Consider the following 18138-nt stretch of genomic DNA (forward strand, 5'->3'; position numbering starts at 1 on the left):
TTAAATACCTCCAATTGATTGCTAGATCTTTACTTATGAGAAAAAATCTCTCAACCTCAGTTTGGGGCATGCTATTTTACATGCCGCAGCACTTATTTGTTTGAGGCCAACGAGTTATCATCAATTCTCCCCTATGTAATTAGCTTTTGGCCAGCAGCCAAATGTTTCCCATTTAAGAATATTTGGGTGTGCGATATATGTTCCCATTGCACCACCTAATCGCACCAAAATGGGACCCCAAAGAAAATTGGGGATATATGTTGGATATGATTCTCCCTCTATAGTGAGGTATCTAGAGATACAAATTGGAGATGTATTTAAAGCCCGGTTTGCGGATTATCATTTTGATGAATCAAAATTTCTAACATAGGGGAGAGAATAAGTTTCCTGAAAAAGGAACTATATTGGAATGCATCATCGTTGATGCATTTAGATCCTCGATCAGGGTAATGTGAACTAGAAGTTCAAAAGATTATACATTTGCAAAGAATAGCAAATGAATTGCCTGATGCATTTTTCGATACAAAGAGGATAACCAAATCTTATATACTAGCAAAAAATACCCCAATTCAAATTGATATCCCAGTAGGACAAGTAGCCACTGAAGCAAATACACGCCAGAAGCGTGGCAGGCCTGTCGGTTCCAAAGACAAAAATCATTGAAAGAGAAAAGAGGTAAATACTATTCCTGTTGGAAAAGACATAGTAAAGACACCTGCAGTTGTCCAAAATTCTGACATAGTTTTAACGCCAGAAGACGTTTAGGTACCTGAAAATTATGAAAATGACGAGATCTCGATAAATTATGTTTTTGCAGGAGAGAAATGGGACCGAAATAAGACAATTGTCAATGAAATATTTGCATATAATGTGGCATTAAATATCATGCATGAAAATAAGGATCTTGAGCCAAGATTAGTCGAAGAATGTCAACAAAGAAATAATTTGCCAAAATGGGAAGAAGCCATGAAGGCTGAATTAGACTCACTTGCAAAACGTGAAGTCTTTGGACATGTAGTCCGTACACCTGCAGATGTAAAACCTGTTGGATACCGATGGGTATTTGTGAAAAAACAAAATGAGAAAAATGAAGTTGTGCGCTACAAAACCCGACTTGTGGCACAAGGTTTTTCACAAAGGCCCGGTATAGATTATGAGGAAACGTATTCCCCTGTAGTTGATGCGATAACATTGCGTTATTTGGTCAGTTTATCTGCATATCATAAACTGCATATGCATTTAATGGATGTGGTAACAACCTACTTATATGGCTCATTAGATCGTGATATCTATATGAAAGTCCCTAAAGGATTAAAGATATCTAAACTATCCAATGAATATTCACAGGAGTTATACTCAGTCAAATTGCAAAGATCTTTATATGATTTAAAGCAATCTGGACAAATATGGTATAATCGTCTTACTGAGTATCTGGCCAAAAATGAATTTAAGAATGATGATATCTGTCCATGTGTTTTCATAAAGAAATCTGCATCTGGATTCATTATAATTGCTGTGTACATTGATGATTTAAATATCATTGGGACTCCTGAAGAGATTCCAACAATTATAAAAAACTCTAAAAGAAGAGTTTGAGATGAAAGATCTTGGAAGAACTAAATTTTGTCTCGGCCTGCAGATTGAGCATATAAAAAATTGGATCTTTATTCATCAAACAACATATACAGAAAAGATCTTGAAAATATTTTATATGGATAAGTCACATCTATTAAGTACCCCAATGATTGTAAGATTTTTGGATGTGAAAAAGGATCAATTCCGTCCTAAAAAAGAAAATAAAGATATCCTTGGTCCAGAAGTACCATATCTTAGTGCCATTGGAGCGCTAATGTATCTTGCTAATAATACACGACCCGATATATCATTTGCTGTGAACCTACTAGAAAGATATAGTTCCTCTCTAACCAGAAGACATTGGAGTGGAATCAAACAAATATTTTGATATCTTCATGGAACGGTTGATATGTGATTGTTTTATCCATATAGATCCAAGTCACAATTAGTTGGCTATGTAGATGCTGGATACTTGTCTGATCCACATAAAGGGAGATCTCAAACAGGATACCTGTTCACATATGGTGGTACAACTATATCATGGAGGTCCATGAAACAGATGATTGCAGCAACATCTTCTAATCATGCTGAAATACTAGTGATACATGAAGCTAGTCGCGAGTGTTTTTGGCTCAGGAGTCTGATCCAATATATTCTGTCATCATGTGGACTGATTGATCATAAGATAGCTCCAACTGTCCTGTTTGAAGATAATACAGCATGTATTGCTCAACTTAAAGGTGGATACATAAAAGGTGATAAAACAAAGCATATTTCTCCCAAATTCTTCTTCACTCATGATCTTCAAAATTAGGGGACAATTGATGTCCAACAGATCCGCTCAAGTGACAATCTGACAGACTTATTCACAAAGTCACTCCCAAATTCTCATTTGAAAGATTGGTACATGAAATTGGGATACACCGATTTCGAGACATTAAATGATGTCGACAAGAGGGGGAGACTGTACTCTTTTTCCCTTTGTTAGTTTTTTTTCCATTGGGTTTTTCTTGACAAGGTTTTTAATGAGGCAGTCCCCATCACAAAGGATATTGTACTCTTTTTTCTTCACTGAAGTTTTTTCCCATTCGGTTTTTCTTTAGTAAGGTTTTAACGAGGCAATAATCCTAAATGGTCATCCAAGGGAGAGTGTTGTGATAAGCATGGGTGGATGCCCATTTAATGCATTGTGACTTTCTTCACAATGTTGGGCGGTGTAATATTAACTATGAACGGTGCTTTATTTTCCTAGGATTGACTCTATATTAATGTAATTTGAAAAAGAGAATCTTGGGCAATCTATCTATTAATATATAATAGGAGAGTAGTAATAGGTTTGTTATCTGACAAGTGTCCAGCTTCAATGATCAACAAGTGGTATGTCTGCACTCATGACAAGTGGTACACTAAAAAAACTAATAATAATAATCAATATATGATATGATGAAAGATAATCCTACCGAACGAAACAAAAGCCTGAAGTTGTCAGTATTCAATACAACAACAGAAATTAGGCGGGATATTTGAAATTAAAATCAAATTTGGATTCTTCTCATATTTCACCGGTGGGCGCGTTCTTTCCCTTTTGGATCAGAATTTAAACTTGAGCATTTGAAATTAGGGTAAGAGTGAACAAATTTAAAATTAGAAGTTTAAAAATCAAAGCTTTCCTTGATTTCTTTCAATCTCTCTTTCTCTTCTTTCTTTCTCGCGCGCTCTCTCTGGTTGATTTTCTTTTATTATCTTCTTCGTCCATAACGACGACGTGGTAGAAGTACTGGACAAGTCACAGGCAAGAGAGTTGAATATCAAGAAGAGGAGAGGAAGATCTAAGAGACGAGGAGGCAGAGGAGGAGATGCAAGCTTCAGGAGCAGAGGCGAACAGAGCTTTCACGGTGATTTCAGAGGCGGCAGAGTGGGGAAGAAGCAACACAACAAAGATAGGATGTTCATCGCACCCCCTTCAAGCAACTTCCTTTCTGTTGCTGCGCGTAACTACTCTCCCTCTAACTCTCCCTAAGCTTCCCCTTTTTATGTTAATTATCTCTTCATCTTATACTTTTTTAACAATTCAGGCTTTCATTTACTCCGTTTGAATATCCAGTGTACACAACTGATGGGAGTATATGATAAATTGGGTTTGCAAATTTACTGGTAAGCCATCACAAGTGTTTTTCTTAATCGAAAGTTAATGGGCTGTTATATGATAAATTGGGTTTGCAAATTGGGTGCAGGAACATAATCTTGTAGCATAATCCCGTGCAAATTAGGTGCAAATTGTGAGTTACTGTAAGCCATCACTCTCTCTCACTTCCGCTGCATTGACTTGCTATTCCTTTTGCTTTTTCTGCGTTGAGATGCATTTGGTTGAGAAACCTCGAGCTTGAGCTGAATGGTGAATTATAATTGCATGTTTCTTTGTGTATCGTTTTCTTCAATTTTTTAGGAAAGAATATTCATGATTGAGGAATCGAACTGTGTTTTTTTCTTCTCCTATTCTTTTCTGCCATTAAATATTTTTTTTATTGAAATACAACGTCTTGAGTAAAATATTAAGGAAGTTTATACTGTATGAGAAGGACAAGAAACTAACGTTAAGAGCTTTTCTCACATTGTCGATGATTTGTTTGATTTCCTTCTCTTTTATTTGGTGATATAAGCTTCAGGTTTCCATCAAGTTGGTCTGTGAGTCTGTGACTCGGGTTTTAATAAACTGAAAATTAAAAATTGTAAAGGATATTCATACACATCATTAGAGGAAAACCTAGGGAGAAAGTACGTCTGAATATTCAAAAAAAAATATTGAAGTTTGATTATTAAACCGTATTATCATTGTGATTGTTCATCAGCTACTTATTCAATGTAGCTTTATATTGCTGATTAGGTTGTGGATGCAATTCAAATATCTATACATATATACTTTTACATGTAAATATATAATTCCTTTTAATACATTAGCCTCAACAGAAAAAATAATTAATTGCTTTCCTTTACTATAAACTGCAATCAAAAGCCAAAGAACCAACAGTATAATTGTTGATCAGTTTTTAAGGACTGTTTGCTGTGATATCAATTTTCAATCTCTTGGATATGAGTCTTTCATCTAATATTACTATGTAAGGCTCTGAACTGATGTATAGATAGTGAAAATTGTTGTATTCCTTAAAACTGTGATTGAATCAGAGTAAAAAAGCTTTGTTTTTTGAGAATGTTGATGCGATCTATGTATGTTCTCCATGTCTTTTAAAATTTTCATAATTATTCTACAGTGTCTGTTGAGGGTCCTTAGAAAGGAGAACTCAATCTTATTAACTGCCTCTTCAGTGTTTCTTCCAGTTCACCCAATGATGGTTTCAGTTATTCACACTAGGCTGAAAGAGGTAATATTTGTGAGAACTTTGTCCTTAACTTTTAAATGTTGAATGGTTAGGGTTTCTTTAAATATAGCATCCATATGACCACCTTAATATTTAATATAAAGAAATTAAAAATTAATTGTGGGATTAGAATCAATCTTCTTTAATTGTTTTTGTAGCAAAATCTTAATAAATATGATAAACTACATGAACTATATATGAATTATTGAGAATTTTTTATTTGTCCTCTGATCAAATGATATTGGATTTTGGATAAAATTTAATTTGTACATTTGATAGTTGTTTATTTATTCTTTTTGTTGTTTGATAGCTTACAAGCCAGCCAGAAGCACCAGATAGGGTAGTGGCTCAATGGCATCTCTGGAAGAGCATAGTGGCAGAATGGTGTGCCGTACTGGAAGAGGAGATGATTAGGAGATCTTGATGTCAGAAACGGTGGAATGATTCGACAAAAGAGGGGAGCACACAGACAAGCTTTTGGTGGTTCGAATTCACTCCCTCAAAGCATCAGAATGAGTTTCCATCAATGCCTCCTGTAAACTCAGCTTACTCTATCCAGTCAGATGCAGTTGAAAATGAATCATATCAAAGCTCCCTAAAGTACCCCAGCAAACATGTATTATTCTATCATTTCATTTTTGGATTTTGATTATATTTTGTTATGACTAAAATAACACAGATTTATGGATTTGCACCCACCATCACATTGTTAGAAATTTTTCATTTAGTATGTCAATTCTCTCATCACTAGCACTTCACATATGCCAATATAAATTTTCTCGAAAGATGTTGAGTTCTTGATTTATTAGCTGGAATTGGTTTGAATAAAAAGGATTTGTTTTTGAAAATTCTATAACAGATAATTTTGGAGTAATGAAGATCATCAAGTAATGCAAAAAATAATTCTGTAAGAGAATTTTTTGCTGAAATGTGAACATGAGTTGTGGTGTTGTGCATGTCTTTGGTTCAAGGGAGGCTTACCCTTCAAAAGCAGTGCGAGCTGAGTTACTTTGAACATACTTTCGAGTACTGGTAAGTGGTAACTAAGCTTTGTCCCTCTCTTTTTCCTTCTATAAGAAAAAATTAAAGATAAAAAAAAAACAAACAAAGAAGGGTCTATTTTGAGCATACTTTCAGGTAAGATATTTTGAGCATACTTCAATATCTTGGATTGTTTTTTATGTTACATCATTAATGCTATTAACTATATTTATATTATATGGATTAATTCTGTGGATTACAAGATAAGAAGATTATAATAGGCTAAGGCCATTGAGTTACAAACAAGCTGATGTGTTTTCTTTGTATTTTTCTTTCTTCAGCAAACCCAGTTGTGAGAATGTTTCCAAAAAGGTTATCTCATCAGTAGGGGTGTGGTCATTAACAAAGGATTATTCATGGGATACTATTATTTGTCATGATTCTGTTGATGTGAGATGGACAACACTTGGTGATCTCTTAATTAATGAAAAACTTTTGGGATTCTCATACTACCGAAACTTTGTTGTAGTCTGTGTAGCAGATATATCGGTAGGATTATCTTTTGTCAATCTGTTATTTTCAGTGGCAATTTTGAGTTTTTGAGTGCCAAATTTTTAATTTTCAATAGAGATTTGAGAAATTACATGTGTATTTATAAACTACTCTATGAACTCAAAATGATTTATAAACTACTCTATGAACTCAAAATGAACTCAGTAAACAAATTGATTTGAGTTTCAAAATGATTTTGTTTTTAAAAAATTATATGACATAGAGAAAAGAAAGGATAAAAACATTTCGATGTTATATCCATTTTGTTTTGAATATGGTCCCATCATCACGTTGTTAGCAATTCTTAATTGATCAGTTGAGTTTTAATTAATTGGATCCTACACTAAAATATATTTATGCTTTCCTCTTTATTATGAAGTTTGAATATATCTTTTGTTTTGAGTTAACAAACTAAGACTAAATTCTAATTTATTTTGTGTTTTGCTCTAATAAAAAAATGTAAGTTTAAATATATATGTCAGTAATAAGCTTCAATGGAGAGTTTGGTTCAATGCATATTCATTAAGTACTTCCTCAGATGAATGGCAGAAAAATGTGTTACATGCATATCATTCTGGACTTACTTTCAAATGCTAACACCAACAAAATGTGAGATTATAAAATGTTTGCAAATGTTTTTTTTTTCAAAAATAAAATAAATTGAGCCCTTATATTGAATCCAACCACTATGAGGTTGTGAATATTATATGCATCACTTTTGTATATGATTTTTCTTTTAATATTTAAAGTGAAAATCTATTATGGTGCTTGGTAATTGTGCAGGGAGTTTTCATATTTTTGTAATTAGAGGACTTGCGGGAGATAGTGAAATCCAAAAAGGTAGTGTTTTGGAAGCTGAAGTTGAGATGTTCAAAAAGTTTTTAGAGACAAGTGAGTGATTGTATATTTATCAAAAAGTTTTATTTGTTTTGGACATTGATTTTATATGTTATTTTAAACTTTGCATTTGGCCTTTATGTTAAAAGCTTTTATCTTGATCATTGATTAGGGAATCTATTTTGTTTTTTTATTGGTGTCTTTTATATTAACCACGTGGACCTTTCATAAGTTCTTTATTCTATTTAAGTTAATTTTCAATATTTTTGTGTGTATTTATTATTTGTTACTATTTTGGATTTTTATGTTCTCCTCCATTATGGGGCTCGCAATGTTCAAAGTGTTAGAAATGCTATAGTTTTAATATTAATTCTTTTATGATGTTCTTAGTGTGCTTTTGATCATTTCTGCTAAGCCAACTTGACAGAGAATGTGAATTTCTAGACACACAAGAGGATAATGAATGACAATCTTCTAATTGGTCTTCAAAAAATGAGTTGTATTTCGGTATGGGATTTATTTTTCCTTTCATATGAATTTATTAGATCATTGTGAAATATTCTTATTTCTTTTCATATGGTGAATCCCACCCCCATTGGATATTTTGCATTCCAATAAGAATTTGCAAATGGTAGTTTTATTTAAAATCCTAGAAAAATTCTTCTCCTTCAATTTGGTGAGCATTTCTTTCTATATGCATATGTTACTAATGGGAGAATAATAGGTTGGTTTGGCAAGGGCTTCTTTTTTTACTTCTCTTTTTAAAGAATATAATCTTTTGTCATGTTTTATGCTTGATTATATTTCTTGCATTCTGTTATTTTTTTATTATATTTAATAGATTAGTAATTACAATTAGTTTCTAGGTGTTTACTTTTAATTAGTTGTTGGGCTTTAGGCTGTTCAATTTGATGTGAGTTGTCTTAATTTACGTTAAAAATTACTGTTCATGATATTCACATCTATCTTTGTTATCTTTCTGATTTTTGTTTGATGGCAAATCTCAACTTTGTTATTATAAACAGAATTGTTTGAAGATCAAGCAAAGACATTGGTAAATATTGCTGTTGACAGTGGATGTTACATATATCAAAGTCCAAGCTTAAAGATTCTCATGGATTATCCCAACTTTAAAAAGATGACTTCATTGCAATTTCATGATTGGCCTAAGGTAAAAATATCTTACAGGAATTTAGATACCAAATTCACATATTTGTATGCACGGTATACACTATTTTGGGCGGTTTTCGTAGGTGTGTATGTCTATACTTTGGATCTTTCAATATTTTTTTATGTTTTTGGTAAATTTGTATATAACATAAAAAAAAGAAAGATATCGAGAAAAGGAAAAATAAGATAACACTTGAATTTTAAAAAGGAAAGACTGTGAGAAAAAGAAAAATAAGATAACACTTGAATTTTTTCTTCTTTCTGAAACTATGCCACCTGTTCCGAGGGTTACCTGAAACGTGTAGCTCGGTCGTCTTGGAGAAGCCCGAGGTGGGGGGACTGATGACCCGAGGTTGATATGCAGAGTGGTTGGTGGTTGTACCTGCAATGACACTCTGATGCTTAAGTTAGCATGGGTCCAAGCAGATATGTGTAGAATGTGGAATGTATGCCATACCTGGGTGCTCCAGTGTATTTATAGTAGTTGGCCGTGATCTCCCCTGGATAAGATATTCTTATCTTATCTTATCTTTTGGGAGTTTTATCTCTATCTTTGTGGAACCGCCTTTTCTAGGCCTTTTCGGCCTTTAGGTTTTGGGTTGCGTTCCTTTTGGTGGGCCTTTTTAGCTTTGTTGTCCGAGGTCCGACCTCAGGCGTGGGCCTTGGGACGAGGTCGGACCTTTCATGGATTTTGCCGAGTTTGGAGGAGTCCGGTCAGGGTATGAACAGTGCCCCTGCCCGAGTTCGTCCTTTTTGGGAGGTCGAGCTCGGGCATAGTAGTTTTTCAAAATTCAAAAATGGCCGTTTCCTGCATTTATTTGCATTTTACCGTTTCTCCTCGATTTCCGTTCGGGCTCTGTGAAGGCATTATTTATTTTCTCCCTTCCTTTTTCTTTGTTTATTCCGTTCCTTCCTGTTTTTCTAAGTTTTCGCCATCTCTTTTTCGAGCACCGCTTCTTTTTTCTCTTTGTTCTTCTTCCCCGAATCTTTCCGTGCGTTTTTCCGGGGTTTCCTCTGTGCCGCCGTTTCGTTCTCCTTGCTTTCGGAGCTCGTCTTCTTTCTTTCTTCCAGGTTTGTTCTCATCTCTTTTCTTTGTGCACATATGCTCCTGTTCTTTTGTGTGGCTCTTTGTCTGTTTCTTTTTCTTTATGCCTGGGTTGCCCCCAAAAGAGGCGCCGCCGTTGTTGTTTGCATATGGGGGGGGCTCTTTTTTGTTTCTCTGACGTTTTTGTTTCGGGTTTTGCTGAAATGGGTTTTTTGCTGTCTTCTTTATGTGATTTTTGCTTGCTGTTGTATTTCTTCTTTGTAGGTAAGAGTTTTTATGTCTCGAAAGGTTCTTCAAGCGATGTCGACCAAGATTCCAAGTGGTCTTGGTTGGGTAGACCCTCTTCCTTTAAGAGTCCCTTCTGTGGTAGATTCTGAATATTTAGCTAGGTTCCGTAGGCACTGTAGTATATGCGAAAATAGAGAGTCTGAGAGAGATTATGAACTAGTAGCCCCGGATTCCGAGGAGAGAGTGTGCTTCCCGCCTTTAGATGGTTCCGAGAAGCTCTTCTTTTATGCTTATGATTGCTTTTTCTCCAAGCTGAGTGTCCGACTTCCTTTTACCGACCTGGAGTCCGAGGTGTTATGGTCTTGTAACCTTGCCCCTACGCAGCTTCATCCAAATTCTTGGGCATTTTTAAAGCTGTTTCAACTTTTGTGTCAGTTTTTGGGCGTCTCTCCCTCTATTTCTCTTTTTTCCTATTTGTTTGTGTTGACGAAGCCGGGTTCGGGTGGAGGGAAGGTATCTTGGGTCTCTTTTAGGGCTAACCAGGGGAGGAAGTTTTGTACCCTGTATGATGAGTCTTTTCACGATTTTAAGAACTTTTATTTCAAGGTCCGGGCTACTGGGGACGTCCGACCTTTCTTTCTAGATGAGAGTGGGGAGCCTTCTTTTCCTCTTTGTTGGCAGGAGAATATAGTGTCTGCTAAGTATACTTTTGAGAGTCTAGATGAGGTGGAGCAGGCTTTTGTGGGTGTGGTGAGCAGTTTATGGGGTCGGGCACCTCACTTGGACACGAAGAAAATGTTGGGAGATCCAAGCCTTCTCCGTTCCGAGTTAGGTAGTTCCCGACCTCTTCGAGATTCACCTTTTCTTAGTATTTTGGTTTTGCTTGTTTTGGTGGAATTTCTGTTGTGGTAATCCTTTTCTTTTTATTTCTGCAGAGATGTCTTCTTAGGCGGATTCCATGAAGTTTCTTCGTCGGACGAAGAAGTCTGTGGCTGCTCGAAATATCGAGGCTGGGGAGGCTTCTGCCTGATCTTCTCCGCAGAAGACTATTGTGGGTGTTCAGACTCGGTCGAAGACTATTCCGACTCCCCAGTTCCGAGCTATAAGTCAGGATCCTCCGACCTCTGGTCCTGCTACCTCTTCTCCTCCTCCGTCCTCGGGTCCTCCTCCCAAGAAGCAGAAGACCTCTCAAGAGCTTGCTGGTTTCAATGATAAGGACTTTGATGCTCTTGGTTGGATTGAGCAGCATATTCTCCCTCAGACCTTTATTTCTACTGATGATGTGTCTATGGAGCATCATTTTCAGTATATGGCGCGGAGCTGTGTCCGGATGGCTAGTCTTCATGCCGCTATTGCCCGGGAGTTCAAGAAATCCCCCATTGGTGCGACCAGCTCCCGACTTGAGAAGGCTCAATCTGAGTTCGAGAGGATTAGTGAGCTGAAGGCTGCTAGGATTACTGAGCTGGAGGCCTCTTTGGAGAAAGAGAAAGCTAAAGCTACCGCGGCTGTGGCGGCAGCGAAAGCATCTGAGGAGATGGCGAAGGCGGCGACGGAGAATTATACTCGGATATATGCCGAGCTTGTGGAGACCAGGGAGAAGTTGCAATCTGCTCAGGATGATTTTTACGAGCTAGAAGGTCATGTGGCTAAGGGTATGGATGCTATGTTCGAAAATTTGAAGGCTCAGGTTCGGGTTTTTGCTCCTGACCTGGATCTGAGCTTATTTAGTACGGATAACGTTGTTGTGGGGGGAAAGATTGTTCCTGCGCCCAATGAGGATGAGGTTCCGGTGTCCGACCCCAAGGTTCCGGTTGCGGACCCGACTTCACTTTTGGCCGGGGATGGATCTGGTGTGGAGGTTTCAAGTCGGGATGACGGTGCTGTTGATGCAGTTCCAATTTCTATGTTTCCTCCGCAGCCTTCTGTTGATGTGGAGTCCGGAAAGGACCTTGATCCTCTGTAATCTTTTATTTTTGGTTTTTTGCCCGACCTGTGGGCTTCTTTGCTTTTGGATGGTTTCTGTGAACGCTTTGGACACCTTTTTGCTTTCAGCTACTTGTAGTAACTTTTTAGCTTTATTATGCGGTGTTTTATTCGCGTTTTGATTTTTTGTTCTGCTTTTATGCTTTTTTAGTTGTTTTTGGATAACAACTTTTTTAGCTAGCGCTTTGAAACTTTTGTTTTGGCCCCTCCTTTGATTTCGTTTTTTCGCTTGTACTTTTTAGTTGTTTTTTTTGTATAGCAACTTTTTAGTAAGCGTTTTCGAAATCTTTCGCCGTTTTAGGGCTTCTTTTTTGGATCCGGGCTTTTTCTCGGACCTCGGGCGTTTGAGTACCTCCCTCTGTTGGGTCCGACTTTGTTGTTGGTCGGCCTTTTAAGCTATTTTTGTAATCTCTTTTTATTTGGCTTTTTGAGCCATTTCAGAGTTACTTTATAACTTTCCCTTTGTTGGGTTCGACCTTGTTGTTGGTCGGCCTTTTAAGTTATTTTTGTAATCTCTTTTTATTTGGCCTTTTGAGCCTTTTCAGAGTTACTTTATAACTTCTCACATTAATTTGAACCTCGTCGCTTTATCTTTGCCGACCTTGTGTGGTCTCTTGGCAAATGATTTTTTGCGTTTTGCCGAGCATAAATTAATGCGCCTTGGTGGGGTACTTTCTAGGATTTGTTTCATCATGAGGAAGAAGAAAAGAAAATAGAGAAATTTGATTAGTATTAAAAAAGAAAGAATATTTACAGAGTGTTTACCCTTTGACTAGGTCGGGTGTCTTACTTAACCGGGTGTCTCATTAAAAAACCCTTGTAGGGAAAAAGAGTACACCTTGGGTTAAATTTTTCTAGCTGTAGTACCGTCTTAGATTACAGGCGTGCCAGGCCCTGGGCAGCTCATTGCCTTCTAGGTCGGATATTTTGTAATAGCCTGTCCCTAAGACTTCTGTTACCTTGTAGGGTCCTTTCCAATTTGCAGCTAGCTTTCCTTCTCCTGACTTTTGTGTTCCGATGTCATTTTGGATTAGAATCAGGTCGTGAGTGGAGAAGCTTCGTTTTATTACTTTTTGATTGTATCTGAGGGCCGTCCGCCGTTTTAAGGCTTCTTCTCTGATTCGGGCTTTTTCTCGGACCTCGGGGAGGAGGTCGAGTTCTTCCTTTTGTGCTTGCGGGTTGCCTTCTTCGTTGTAGAAGATGACTCTGGGTGACCCTTCATCTATTTCGATAGGAATCATTGCCTCCATCCCGTAAGCTAGTCGGAATGGGGATTCTCCCGTTGTAGAATGTGGGGTTGTCCGATATGCCCATAGTACCTGGGGGAGTTCCTCGGCCCATGCCCCCTTGGCCTCTTGGAGTCTTCGTTTTAACCCGGCCAAGATGACTTTATTTGCAGCCTCTGCTTGTCCATTGGCTTGTGGGTGCTCGACCGAGGTGAATTGCTGTTTGATTTTTAGTTCGGCCACCAAGGTCTGAAAACTTGCGTCCGTGAATTGTGTTCCATTGTCTGTTGTGATGGAGTAGGGGACTCCGAATCTCGTGACAATGTTTTTGTATAGGAATTTGCGACTTTTCTGAGCCGTAATGGTGGCTAAGGGTTCAGCTTCGATCCACTTTGTGAAGTAGTCGACCCCCACTATCAGGTATTTGACTTGCCCCGGTCCTTGGGGGAACGGGCCGAGTAGGTCAAGTCCCCATTTTGCGAAGGGCCATGGTGCGGTGATGCTGATAAGGTCTTCTGGCGGTGCCTTGTGGAAATTGGCGTGTTTTTGGCAGGGGGCATATTTTCACGAATTCCGTCGCGTCTTTCTGCAAGGTCGGCCAGTAGAACCCGGCTCGGACCACTTTTTTGGATAATGCCCGAGCTCCGAGATGGTTCCCACACATGCCTCTGTGGACTTCTTCGAGGACGTTCTTTGTTTCTGAGGTCGGGACGCACCTAAGGAGGGGATTTGAGAATCCTCTTCTGTATAATACGTCGTGAATTAGCGTATAATTCTGGGCGTCTTTCGTGAGTCTTTTAGCTTCCTTTCTTTCGGCGGGAAAAGTTCCCGATTTCAGGTAGTTGAGTATGGGGGTCATCCATCCTTGCTGTTGGTTGGATATATTCAGTGTTTCTTCCTCTCTTAGCACGGAGGGAGATTGTAAGGTTTCCTGGAGGAGACTTCTGTTGTTGCCTCCGGGCTTGGTGCTGGCGAGCTTTGAGAGGGCGTCTGCCCGGGCGTTTTGTTCCCGAGGTATGTGCTGGATTTGTATTTTTGAAAAGTGGTGCAATTGTGCCTGTGTTTGGTCCAGGTATTTTTTCATAGTTGGGTCTTTGGCCTGGTAACTTCCATTTACTTGTGATGTGATGACCTGGGAGTCGCTGAAGATCGTGATTCTCTGGGCTCCGACCTCTTCGGCTAGCTTTAGACCTGCTAGTAGGGCCTCGTATTCGGCTTGGTTGTTCGAAGCCTGGAACTCGAATTTTAGGGATAGTTCTATCCGCGTTCCTTGGTCACTTTCGAGTATAACACCGGCTCCGCTTCCTGTTTTGTTTGAGGACCCGTCGACATACAGGTTCCACGAGAGTGGGGTTCCAGGGGTCTCAGTGTATTCTGCGATGAAGTCGGCTAGATACTGGGATTTTATGGCAGTCCGGGCTTCATAGTGGAGGTCGAACTCGGACAGTTCCACCGCCCATTGTAGGATTCGTCCTGCCAGGTCTGTTTTTTGTAGGATGTGTCTCATGGGTTGGTTTGTCCGGACTTTGATGGTGTGGGCTTGAAAGTAGGGACGGAGCCTCCGAGCTGTGAACACTAGGGCGTAGGCGAATTTTTCTATTTTCTGATAGTTTAATTCGGCCCCTTGTAGTGCCTTGCTTACAAAGTATATGGGGTGTTGTCCTTGGTCATTTTCTCGTGTTAATGCTGAAGCGACTGCTCGATGTCCGACCGAGAGGTATAGTACGAGCTCTTCCCCTTTTAAAGGTCGGGTTAGGATTGGTGGCTGCCCGAGGAATTCCTTGAATTCTTGAAAGGCTTTTTCGCACTCCGGGGTCCATGAGAAGGATTTCCCTTTCTTTAGGAGTGAGTAGAGAGGTAGTGATTTTATCGCTGATCCTGCCAAGAATCTTGATAGGGCGGCCAGCCTTCCATTCAGTTGTTGTACTTCTTTGACACACGTCGGGCTCTTCATATTGAGTATCGCTTGGCATTTATCCGGGTTTGCTTCGATGCCCCTTTGAGTCAGCATGAAGCCTAAGAACTTTCCGGCTTCTGCGGCGAGGGTGCACTTCGTCGGGTTAAGTCTCATGTTGTGTTTTCTGAGGGTGCCGAAGACACTGGTGAGGTCGGTCAGCAAGTTTCTGTCTTCTTGTGTCTTTACCAGCATGTCGTCGACGTACACCTCCATTTGTAGTCCGATGTGCTCTGAGAACACTTTGTTCATTAGCCTCTGGTAGGTTGCCCCTGCGTTCTTCAGCCCGAAGGGCATTACTACGTAGCAGTAGTTTGCCCTTGGGGTTATGAACGAGGTCTTTTCTTGGTCGGGTCCGTACATCGGGATTTGATTGTATCCCGAGTATGCGTCCATGAAGGAGAGATATCTATAGCCTGAGGCTGCGTCTACTAAGGCGTCGATGTTTGGTAGTGGATATGGGTCTTTGGGGCAGGCTTTGTTGAGATCCGTGTAATCGACGCACATCCTCCATTTTCCATTGGGCTTTTTTACCAGGACCACGTTTGCGAGCCATAGGGGGTATTTTACTTCCCTAATGAACCCTGCATCTAGTAGTGCTTGTACTTGTTCTTCTATTGCTTGCATGCGTTCGGGTCCGAGCTTCCTGCGTCTTTGTTGGACAGGTCGGGATCCCGGGTACACTGATAGCTTGTGGCACATCAGGTCGGGGCTTATGCCTGGCATGTCGGAGGCTTTCCAGGCGAAGAGGTCGAAATTTTCTTTTAAGAGGGTTATGAGTTCCTCTTTTAGGCCCGCTTCGAGGTTTGCTCCTATGTTTGTTACTTTTTCAGATGTGTTCCCGATTTGGACTCTTTCGGTTTCTCCCTCTGGTTGTGGCCGAAGATCTTCTCGGGCTTGAACTCGCCCGAGTTCTATTGTGTTGATCTCTTTTCCTTTTAAGCTCAGGCTTTCGTTATAGCATCGCCGCGCCAGTTTTTGGTCGCCTTTTAGGGTAGCGATTCCTTTTGCGGTAGGGAACTTCATACAGAGGTGTGGGGTCGAGACTATAGCTGCCAGTCTGTTTAGTGTTGGTCGTCCAATGAGGGCATTGTATGCTGAAGTGACGTTGACTATAATGTAGTCGATGCTTAATGTTTTAGATTGCTCGCCTTTTCCGAAGGTAGTGTGTAGCGAGATGTATCCTAAGGGATGGATCGGGGTATCTCCTAGCCCAAATAGGTCGGTGGGATAGGCCTTTAGTTCTTTTTCTTCAAGTCCGAGCTTGTCGAAGGCCGTTTTGAACAGGATATCTGCTGAGCTTCCCTGGTCAATCAGGGTTCGATGTAAGTTGGCGTTTGCGAGGATAATGGTGATTACCATTGGATCGTCGTGCCCGGGTATTATCCCTTGAGCATCTTCTCGGGTAAACGAGATAGTAGGTAGTTCGGGCAGGGGACTGTCTTCTCGGACGTGGTAGACTTCTTTGAGGTGTCTTTTTCGCGAGGATCTGGATGTTCCTCCACCTGCAAAACCTCCATTTATCATGTGAACGTGCCTTTCAGGGGTTCGCGGGATTTGTTCGGCCCGATCTTCGTTATCTCCCCGCCTTCTCTTCCTGGTCTCTTTTCCTTTCTCTGCTATGTATCTGTCGAGTTTCCCTTCTCTGGCTAGCTTTTCTATAACATTTTTTAGGTCGTAGCAGTCGTTAGTAGAATGACCGTAGAGCTTGTGATATTCACAGTATTCGGACCGATCTCTCCCCGCTCTCTTGTGTTTTAGCGGTCGGGGCGGGGGGATCTTCTCGGTGTGGCATACTTCTCTGTAGACGTCTACCAGGGAGACTCGGAGGGGGGTGTAGTTGTGGTACTTCCGTGGCTTGTCCGAGTTGGGTTCTTCTTTCTTCTTCTGTTCCCGATCTCGATCTCGGAGTGGGTAGGTTGATTCCTTCCTAGAAGAATCTCTTAGCTGGGAGGTTTCCTCCATGTTGATATATTTTTCTGCCCGCTCCTGCACCTCGTATAGGGAGGTCGGGTATCGTTTGGATAGGGACTGGCTAAATGGTCCCTCTTTTAGGCCGTTTGCTAGTCCCATGATGGCTGCTTCGGTGGGCAAGTGTTGTATGTCCAGGCAGGCTTTGTTGAATCGCTCCATGTATTCTCGGAGAGTTTCTTGGTTACCTTGTTTGATCCCGAGTAGACTGGGGCCATGTTTTGTCTTGTCCTTTTGAATGGAGAACCTTGTTAGGAATTTTTTGGTTAGGTCTTCGAAGCTGGTGATTGATCTTGGTGGCAGGTTGTCGAACCACTTCATGGCTGACTTGGTGAGAGTGGTGGGGAAGGCTTTGCACCGAATCGCGTCGGAGGCGTCGACTAGGTACATTCTGCTTCTGAAGTTGCTGAGGTGGTGACTTGGATCGGTGGTGCCGTCGTAGAGATCCATGTCGGGTGGCTTGAAGTTTCGTGGTACCTTCTCCTTCATGATCTCTTGCGTGAAGGGATCATGGTTACATTCGGGGGTGGTGCCGCGTTCTGTCCGGTCTTTTAGATTGGCCTCTATTTTCCGTAGTTTTTCTTCTAATTCTCTGCGCTTTCGAGCCTCCCTTCTCAGATATTGTTCAGTTTCTTTCTGCTTTTTTATGTCCTCTTCGAGTTGTTTCAGTCGGTTTTGTTGGGCCCGGACTGCTTCTAAAATTTCCGAGTTCTTTTCTTTTTCGGAATTTTGTGGATCTTTGTTTGGGAGTGATGTCTTTGGGCGATTCTGTTTGTTTCCTCCTGGAGTGCGTGGTGATAGAGGGCTGTCCGGTCGTTCTCCGGTGTCAACTTCGTCCTCTTGTTCTGATGCAGCGTGGTCATTGTTGAGAGGGTCGTCCGCCATGGTAAAGGGATGACTTCCAGGTCCCCGGCAACGGCACCAATGTTCCGAGGGTTACCTGAAATGTGTAGCTCGGTCGTCTTGGAGAAGCCCGAGGTGGGGGGACTGATGACCCGAGCTTGATATGCAGAGTGGTTGGTGGTTGTACCTGCAATGACACTCCGATGCTTAAGTTAGCATGGGTCCAAGCAGATATGTGTAGAATGTGGAATGTATGCCATACCTGGGTGCTCCAGTGTATTTATAGTAGTTGGCCGTGATCTCCCCTGGATAAGATATTCTTATCTTATCTTATCTTTTGGGAGTTTTATCTCTATCTTTGTGGAACCGCCTTTTCTAGGCCTTTTCGGCCTTTAG

The 18138-nt window shown here is 40.4% G+C and overlaps 1 long non-coding RNA gene across 1 annotated transcript; it reads left to right on the forward strand.

The window, feature by feature from the left end:
• Window positions 1–3172: 3172 nt before the first annotated feature.
• Window positions 3173–4075, forward strand: LOC140184291 (uncharacterized). Its single transcript, XR_011880716.1, has 3 exons — window positions 3173–3566; window positions 3651–3729; window positions 3810–4075. It is a non-coding gene; the product is annotated as an uncharacterized lncRNA (long non-coding RNA).
• Window positions 4076–18138: the final 14063 nt, after the last annotated feature.

The sequence above is a fragment of the Arachis hypogaea genome, chromosome 4, assembly GCF_003086295.3.
Source record: "Arachis hypogaea cultivar Tifrunner chromosome 4, arahy.Tifrunner.gnm2.J5K5, whole genome shotgun sequence".
NCBI lineage: Eukaryota > Viridiplantae > Streptophyta > Magnoliopsida > Fabales > Fabaceae > Arachis > Arachis hypogaea.